At 48.2% G+C, this 9,376-nt stretch overlaps 2 long non-coding RNA genes across 2 annotated transcripts; both read left to right on the top strand.

Moving 5' to 3' along the window:
• The first annotated feature begins 135 nt into the window (after positions 1 to 135).
• LOC108581880 lies at positions 136 to 1,779 on the top strand. Its single transcript, XR_001894709.3, has 2 exons — positions 136 to 501; positions 1,580 to 1,779. It is a non-coding gene; the product is annotated as an uncharacterized LOC108581880 (long non-coding RNA).
• Positions 1,780 to 5,312: 3,533 nt separating this feature from the next.
• LOC116269781 lies at positions 5,313 to 8,895 on the top strand. The gene is made up of 2 exons (XR_004177586.1): positions 5,313 to 5,604; positions 7,783 to 8,895. It is a non-coding gene; the product is annotated as an uncharacterized LOC116269781 (long non-coding RNA).
• Positions 8,896 to 9,376: the final 481 nt, after the last annotated feature.

Below are 9,376 nucleotides of genomic sequence, written 5' to 3'. Positions count from 1 at the left end.
TGCGTCGGATGGGGGCGGGGCGCGGGGGCGGGGTGGGGCAGAACCTGAGTTGGCGCGGGAAGGGGCGGGGCCAAGTGAGGAGCGGGAGAGGGGAGGGGACGGGACCTAGGGAAGGGCGGGGAGAGGCCGGGGCTAGTCCGGGGCGGCAGGCGGTACAAAGATCAGTACTCCGCCGCCGGGTAAGTCACTTAGAACCCTCCAAGCCTGTGAACCCTTAGGGGCGGGATAATAGAGCCTGCCTTCTAGCGTATTGTAAGAATGAGAGCTTTAGAAGGGACAGACGGATGGGGAAAACGAGGCAAAAAGGGGGAGAGGTAGGGAGACTGACACGCATGAGAGGGCACAGTGAGGAGTGAGTCAGAGACCCAGAGAGGGAGACTGGCCCCACGCCAGACACTCTCTCCCACCAGCAAGTGGGTGCCTCCAAGCTGCGGGGAGGAGTCGGTACTGATGAAGTGACCAGGAGAGAAGCACGAGGAGACGCCCCAGAGAAAGAGCATGGTGAGAGGCAGAGAGTGAATCCAAGGTTCCAAGGAGGTCCAGAACCCCGGGGCAGGGGCGGGCACCCAGGAAATGGAGGAAGGAGAGACTGAGGAGGGAAGAAGAAGTGACCCCAGGGAAGGAGGGGTGGAGAAGGAGCAGCTTGGCAAGTCCGGAAGAGGTCAAAGGCCTGGGAGGGGCCCCTGGTCTCCAGGGCTCAGCTGTCTGGCTCTCAGGCAAACAGCTTGCATCTCTCAGTGCCTGTGCGGACAGCCATGGAGTGGTGTTAGCTCAATCAGCACATCACACTGGTGGGGATCCAGCCCCTGAGCTGTGTAGGAGGGGCTGGACAGGCGGTGGTTCCTCTGCAGGTAGGGTCTCAGGACCCAGGTGTGGGCGGCAAGCCACCCAGGTGCCGAGGCAAGAGATCGAGGGCGTGAGCTGTTCCGGTATAATAAAATATACAAAATAATAGTTATACTAGATATAGATAATAGATATGATTATATATGAATATCATTAATCATTAGTCTATAGCAATTACTCTTTACTCTAATATTATAATAATCCTTGCTCCACAATCATAACCTAGGAAAAACCAGGCCATACAGAGATAGGAGCTGAGGGGACATAGTGAGAAGTGACCAGAAGACAGGAGTGCGAGCCTTCTGTTATGCCCGGGCAGGGCCACCAGAGGGCTCCTTGGTCTAGTGGTAATGCCAGCATCTGGCGTTACCAAGTGGACCGCGTTACCAAGTGGGCTGTGGTCTAGTGGTAGCGTCAGTGTCAAGGAAAAGCACCCGCTACTTAGCAGACCGGGAAAGGGAGACTCCCTTTCCCGGGAGGAGTTCAGAAAAGACTCTACTCCTCCACCTCTTGTGGATAACGCCCACAGTTATCCAGAGGCCTAACCATCTCCATGTGATGCTGTGTTTCAGTGGTCACACTCCTAGTCTGCCTTCATGTTCCATCCTGTACACCTGGCTCTGCCTTTTAGATAACAGTAGCAAATTAGTGAAAGGACTAAAAGTCTCTGATATGCAGAAATAATGGCGTAAGCTGTCTCTCTCTCTCTCTCCTCTCTTTCTCTCTGCCTCAGCTGCCAAACAGGGAAGGGCCCGCTCTCCAGTAGACATGTGACTCATGTGACCTTACCTATCATTGAGATGGCTCTCACTCCTTACCCTGCCCCTTTGTCTTGTATCCAATAAATATCAGCGCAGCCAGGCATTTGGGGCCACTACCGGTCTCCACGTCTTGGTGGTAGTGGTTGCCCAGGCCCAGCTGTCTTTTCTTTTATCTCTTTGTCTTGTGTCTTTATTTCTACAATCTCTCATCTCTGCACACGGGGAGAAAATCCCACCGACCCTGTGGGGCTGGACCCTACACCCAGGCTTGGGGACAGTCCCTCAACCACATCCTATGGAGCACTGGTGAGATTCTGGGACCAGTTATGAAAAGTCTGGTTGGGATGCCTTTGGGAGATAACTCAAGGGCAGTGATGCCACAGAGATGGTGCTGGGTTTGAATCACGATTCAGCCCCTCATTGGATGTGAGAGCTCACACAGTTCCCTTTCGAAGCATTAGATCCCCCATCTATAAACTGGGGTGAGGGCTGGGCATGGTGGTTCCTGCTTGTAATCTCAGTACTTTGGGAGGCTGAGGCAGGCGGATCCCCTGATATCAGCAGTTCCAGGTCAGCCTGACCAACATGTTTGAAGGGGGCCTGCCCCTCCACACCTGTGGGTATTTCTCATCAGGTGGAGACGAGAAACTGAGAAAAGAAATAAGACACAGAGACAAAGTACAGAGAAAGAACAGTGGGCCCAGGGGACCAGCACACTCAGTGTGCGAGGACCTGCACTGGCGCTGGTCTCTGAGTTCCCTCAGTATTTATTGATTACTATTTTCACTATCTCTGCAAGGGGAGTGCGGCAGGAGAATAGGGTGATGGTGGGGAGGAGGTCAGCAGGGAAACATGTGAGTAAAGAAATCTGCATCATAAATAAGTTCAAGGGAAGGTACTGTGCCAGGATGTGCACAAAGGCTAGATTTATGTTTCTCTTTACCCAAACATCTCAGTGTAGCAAAGAGTAACAGAGCAGTATCACTGCTAGCATATCTCACCTCCAGCCATAGGGCAGTTTTATCCTATCTCAGAATAGAATGAATGGTCGGCTTTGCACCGAGACATTCCATTCCCAGGGACATGCCGGAAACAGAGGCTGTCCTCTTATCTCAACCACAAAGGGGCCTTCCTCTTTTACTAATTCTCCTCAGCATAGACCCTTTATGGGTGTTGGGCTGGGGTACGGTAAGGTCTTTCCCTTCCCACGAGGCCATATCTCAGGCTGTCTCAGTAGTGGGGACAATACCCAGGCTTTCTTGGGCAGAGGTCCCTGCGGCTTTCCACAGTGCCTCATGTCCCTGGTTAATAGAGAATGGAGAATGGCGATGACTCTACCAAGCATACTGCCTGCAAACATATTGCTAACAAGGCACATCCTGCACAGCCCTAAATCCCTTAAAGCTTAATTCAATACAGTGCATGTTTCTGTGAGCACAGGGTTGGAACTAAAGTTACAGGTTGACAGCATCTCAAAGCAGAACAATTTTTCTTAGTACAGATCGAAATGGAGTTTCTTTCTTTCTTTTTTTTTTTTTTTGAGACAGAGTCTCACTCTGTTGCCCAGGCTGGAGTGCAGTGGCGCGATCTCCGCTAGCTGAAGGCTCCGCCTCTTGGGTTCAGGCCATTCTCCTGTCTCAGCCTCCAGAGTAGCTGGGACTACAGGCGCCCGCCACCATGCTTGTCTAATTTGTTTTGTATTTCAGTAGAGATGGGGTTTCAGCGCGTTAGCCAGGATGGTCTCGATCTCCTGACCTCATGATCCGCCCACCTCAGCCTCCCAAAGTGCTGGGATTACAGGCGTGAGCCACTGCGCCCGGCCAAAATGGAATTTCTTATGTCTTCCTTTTCTACATAGACACAGTAACAGTCTGATCTCTCTTCCTTTCCCCCACATATGTGTGGGCGGAGGATTACCTAGGTGCTGAGGCAAGAGACTGAAGGCACAAACTGTTTCAGTATAAAAAAGAAAATAGAATAAGAATAGTCATAATACAAATTAGATATAGAGATGATCATAGACAATTATCAATCGTTATTATAAGCATTATTAATCATTAGCTTTTAATATTACTCTTTGTTGAATTACTAATACAACCTAGGAATAAACGGCAGGTATAGGGTCAAGTGCTGAAGGGACATTGTGAGAAGTGACCTATAAGGCAAGAGGTGAGCCTTCTGTCACACCCGCATAAGGGCCACTTGAGGGCTCTTTGGTCAAGCGGTAATGCCAGTGTCTGTGAAGGCCCCCTGAAGGGGTGGCCTGCCCCTCCACACCTGTGGGTGTTTCTCGTTAGGTGGAACGAGAGACTTGAGAAAAGAAATGAGACACAGAGACAAAGTATAGAGAAAGTGGGCCCAGGGGACCGGCGCTCAGCTTACAGAGGACCCACGCAGGCACCGGTCTCTGAGTTCCCTTAGTATTTATTGATAATTATTTATTGATAATTATCTTTACCATCTTAAAGATAAGGGAGTGGCAGGACAATAGGATCATTGTAGGGAGGAAATCGGCAGTAAGACATATGAACAAAAACCTCTGTGACATGAATAAGTTTGAAGGAAAATGCTGTGCCTTGAGATGCATATGCAAACATCTCCATAAACCTTTTAGCAGCATTGTTTCAGCCTATCACATGTGGAGAAACCTTGGACAATACCTAGCTTTCCTAGGCAGAGGTCCCTGCGACCTTTGGCCGTGTACGTGTCCCTGGGTAGTTGAAATTAAGAGAATGGTGATGACTTTTAACCAGCAAGCTGCCTTCAGGCACTTGTTTAACAAAGACACATCCTGCACAGCCCAAAATCCATTAACCGCAGCGCATGTCTCTTGCAAGGACAAGGTTGGGGGTAGGGTCACAGATTAACAGCATCTCAAACACAGAACAAAATGGAGTCTCTTATGTCTACTTCTTTCTATATAGACACAGTAACAGGCTGATCTCTTTCTTTTCCCCACACCCCCGTTACTTAGCAGACAGCGAAAGGGAGTCTCCTTTCCTTGGAGGAGTCAGGGAACACTCTGCTCCACCAGCTTCTGGTGGAAGGCTGGATATTATCCAGGCCTGCCCGCAGTCATCCGGAGGCCTAAACCCCTCCCTGTGGTGCTGTGCTTCAGTGGTCACGATCCTTGTCCACTTTCATGCTCCTCCCATACTCCTGGTTCCTCTTTGAAGCTCGTAGTAGATAGCGGTAGAAGGAATAGTGAAAGTCTTTTTTTTTTTTTTTTTGAGACGGAGTCTTGCTCTGTCCCCCAGGTTGGAGCATAGTGGCCGGATCTCAGCTCACTGCAAGCTCCGCCTCCCGGGTTTACGCCATTCTCCTGCCTCAGCCTCCTGAGTAGCTGGGACTACAGGCGCCCGCCACCTCGCCCAGATAGTTTTTTGTATTTTTTTTTTTAGTAGAGACGGGGTTTCACCGTGTTAGCCAGGATGGTCTCGATCTCCTGACCTCGTGATCCGCCCGTCTCGGCCTCCCAAAGTGCTGGGATTACAGGCTTGAGCCACCGCGCCCGGCCATGAAAGTCTTAAAGTCTTTGATCTTTCTTACGAGTGCAGAGAAGAAAACACTGACGAATGCTGCCTTCTCTCTCTGCTTCGGCTACCCAAAAGGAGAGGGCCCGCTATCACGTGACTTGCTTCCCTTTGTCAATCACTTACAAGATTCACCCTCCTTACCCTGCCCCCTTGTCTTGTATGCAATAAATACCAGTGAGTCCAGCCATTCGGGGTCACTACCGGTCTCCGCATCTTGATGGTAGTGGTCCCCTGGGCCCAGCTGTTTTCTCTTTATCTCTTTGTCTTGTGTCTTTATTTATTACAATCTCTCATCTCCACACATGGGGAGAACACCTGCTAAGCCCCATAAGGCTGGACCCTACATCTGGCGCTCCAACGTGGGTTTCTCCCTTGCTCTGTGAAGTTGCGCTTTGAGCCGGGGACCCAGCGGAGGACTTTGGACCACAGATTCCTGAGGATTGCAGTCAGTGAGCTTGGTGGTAAGCTTGGGCACTCAAGAGTATCCCGGGGACACCATAGGACAAGCCAGTACTAAGTACTCGGCTTACTTAAACTTTATAAAAATCCTCCTGTATTATCTCAATACAGGGCTGTTCCTGTTCAGCCCTGCTGTGGAGCTCTCAACCTTCCGCCTCTTCGGCCCCGATCCCTCTGAAGCCTAGTTTTTCATTTTTCACGCCTGTTTCTCTTTTGGAAACTCAGGCTCCCTTGAAGCCTGGTTCTCTTTAGACAAATCAGGCTCCCTTGAAGCCTGGGTCTCTCTCCATAAATCAGGCTCTCTTGAAGCCTGGGTCTCTTTCGACAAATCTGGCTCCCTTGAAGCCTGGTCCGCAGTTACCGTGGCAGCCTGGACTTCAGGCCCATGAAAGATCTGCTTAGCAGGCAATCTTGTCTCATCCTGGTTTACAGGTTCTCAACTCTTTCTCCATTCAAAATTCCAACCTTTTTTCTGCTTCTGATCCGGTGGCTACTACGATTGCCACCACTACCCTTGCCGCTCACAAGCAACAAGTTACATACGTTCCTCAAAATGACACTCCTCTTATGAGAGCTATAACACAGGCAAGAGAATATGGGGATCCTGAAGCCTGGCAATTTCCTATAATTTTATAACCTCCAATACCTGCCATCCCTGCGACACAAAATCAGCCACAGCCCACTGATCTTGCTCAGCAGACCGCTGATCTCGCGGCACCTTCACGCTTCGTGTTAATATCTTGTTTTTCTAAAGTACAACAAGCAGTTGCAACAGCCGGTTAGTTATAGCTCCAGAAAAAAATCCAGACTTCTTCTCCTTATCACTATTTAGGAATGCAGCTAGAAGACAAGGTTATTAAGCCCCCAAAAATCATTGTTCCCCTCACCCGATTACAAGTCCAACAGGTTTTTGCAACCTACATTCCTTGGCAAGTACATTTGGCAGGTTTCCCAGGTATAATAGATAATCATTATCCCAATGTAGAACTATTACAGTTCCTTAAATTCACTTATTGGATTTTACTTAACATTACTAGAAACACCCCATTAGCTGAAGCTGTCACTGTTTTTATTGATGCTTCCTGTAATGGCCACGTAGCATATACAGGACCTGTGTTTTCAACACAGGAGCTATTTTAGCACAACAGCTGAGCTGATTGCTGTCATGGCTGTTCTTGAAGATTTCCCTGAACCAGTTAACATTGTTTCTGATTCTGCGTATGTAGTAAGTGTTGCTCACAACATTGAAACTGCCTTAATCAAATTTCTGCTTGATGATAACCTACTTTTTCTTTTCCAAGGGTCTCAGTCTGTACTCAGAGCAAAGTCTTCTCCTTTCTACATTACTCGCATTCGGGCTCACATACCCCTCCCCGGATCCCTCTTGGCAGCAAATGCCTGAGCTGATACGTTAGTTGCTCCCGTTTTTACAGATGCAGAAAATTTTAATGTTTTAACTCATGTCAGTGCTGCGGGACTCAGGAAAAAGTTGCCCCTTACATAGAAACAAACTAAAACCATTGTACATCACTGTCCTACTTGTCAAGTGTTAATGTTACAGCCGCTTCCATCCGGAATTAATCCTCGAGGCCTTTCCCCCAACGCACACTGACAAATGGATGTAACCCACTTTCCAGCTTTTGGGAGACTTTCTTTTGTACATGTAACAGTGGACACCTTTTCCCACTTCATCTGGGCTACGTGCCAAATAGGAGAAAGTACTGCTCATGTTAAACGACACATGCTTTCCTGTTTCTCAGTTATGGACTGCCCCATTAAGCTTAAAACTGATAATGGTCCCGGCTATACTATCATTGCCTTTAAAAAGTTCACTCAAACATGGGGCATTAATCACACTACTGGAATTCCCTGTAATTCTCAAGGACAAGCACTGGTGGAACAAGCTAATAAATCTCTCAAAGACCAGCTTCGCAAACAAGATAACAAAAAGAAAGGGGATGTCAGTACTCCCCGTGCACAGTTAAATTTAGCTCTGTTCAGATTAAATTTTTAAAATCTGGCTAAAAACCAACTTTTCACAGCAGCAGAACAACACTTTACTGGTAATAAATTTGACCCACAAAAAGGCAAGAGAGTATGGCGGAAGGATATAACAACTAATAAATGGGAATTAGGCACTGTAATAACATGGGGTGGGGGTTTTGCTTGTGTCTCCCCAGGAAAGGACCAACAAGCTGTTTGGCTTCCCTCCAGTCAGTTGAAATTGTACCATGACTCCAGCCTTGAAGAACCGTCAGAAACAAAAGGCGAACAACCGCCAGAAATCGAAGTGCAAGGCTCGTCGCCTGACTAATAAAATTTGTAATCTTAACTTCGCATCACAGGGTCGCCCCACAGCTCCCGATACAAAAAATTCCACCCTACTGACGTGGGGTCAGATAAAAGTAATTTCCAAAGAGGTTGAGAGACACCTACAGGACAAAGTGATTCCAAAAACTACAGATAATATTATCTTGGCTGCCTTTATGGTAGTTACTGCAGTGGTAAGTATACCTGGGGCTGTAGCAACTCAAAATTATACCTACTGGGCATATGTCCCGTTTCCCCCTCTTATTCGATATGTTTCATGGGTGGATTCCTCAGTGGAGGTTTATACTAATGACAGTGCATTCATGCTGATCCCTAATGATGACAGATTTCCAGCTCAACCAGATGAAGAAGGAATGCCTTTTAACGTGTCCATTGGATATAGATTTCCACCATTGTGCATAGGAATTGCACCTGGCTGTTTGGCATGCTCTAATCAAAATTGGATGTGGACTGCAGGCCTCTAGTAATGATTCTTATCAGGTGCATAAGTTTTCAGCAGTAATTCTTTTCAGGTCCTGACTGTTAAAATAAATTCATTGAGGAACAGAGAATTCTTGTCTCAATAAAACACAATGAAACACAAGAATTGCCACACTGTTTAAAAGACACTATAAAGGGAGCTTTAATAATTCAAAATATTCTATGGAGTGATTGCAATGCTCCAAAAGCAGCAGTGCTACAGAGTCCCACCACAGGTATTGCCATTGACTGGGCCCCAAAAGAGTATTGACAAGATTGCTCTGGCCAAAATACCCAATGTTCAGAGTTTATTGATTATGAAGAAGGTTGGCACTCCTATAAAAAGAAGGAATGGGTGTCTTCTTACCCATTCAAATGGTTGGACAAGGGCATTGTTCCTCCTAGACCAAAAATGATTCATCCTGTAGTTACCCCAGAACATCCTGAATTGTGGAGGTTGGCTGCAGCCATGTCCAGAATTAGATTATGGAATGGAGCTTATCGTACTCCTTGCAAAGGCCGGGCTGTGGCTCAAGCCTGTAATCCCAGCACTTTGGGAGTACCAGGACGGGCGGATCACGCAGGTCAGGAGAGATCGAGACCATCCTGAAGCTAACACGTGAAACCCCTTCTACTAAGAAATACAAAAAATAGCCGCATGAGGTCAAGCCAGTCCTAGCTACCGGGAGGCTGAGGAGAAGAATGCATGCGGGAACCTCGGGAGGCGGAGCTTGCAGTGAGCTGAGATCCGCCACTGCACTCCAGCCTGGCTACAGTGAGACTGGCCTCAAAAAAAAAAAAGGGCCGGGCTGTGGCTCAAGCCTGTAATCCCAGCACTGGGAGGCCGCAGACGGTGATCACGAGGGTCAGGAGATCGAGACCATCCTGCTAACACGGTGAAACCTCTATCTCTACTAAAAATACAAAAACTAGCCGGGCGAGGTGGCTGGCGCCTGTAGTCCCAGCTACCGGGAGGCTGAGGCA

This window comes from Papio anubis, chromosome 12 (assembly GCF_008728515.1).
Source record: "Papio anubis isolate 15944 chromosome 12, Panubis1.0, whole genome shotgun sequence".
Taxonomy (NCBI): domain Eukaryota; kingdom Metazoa; phylum Chordata; class Mammalia; order Primates; family Cercopithecidae; genus Papio; species Papio anubis.
This window is presented reverse-complemented; position numbering and strand designations above follow the sequence as displayed.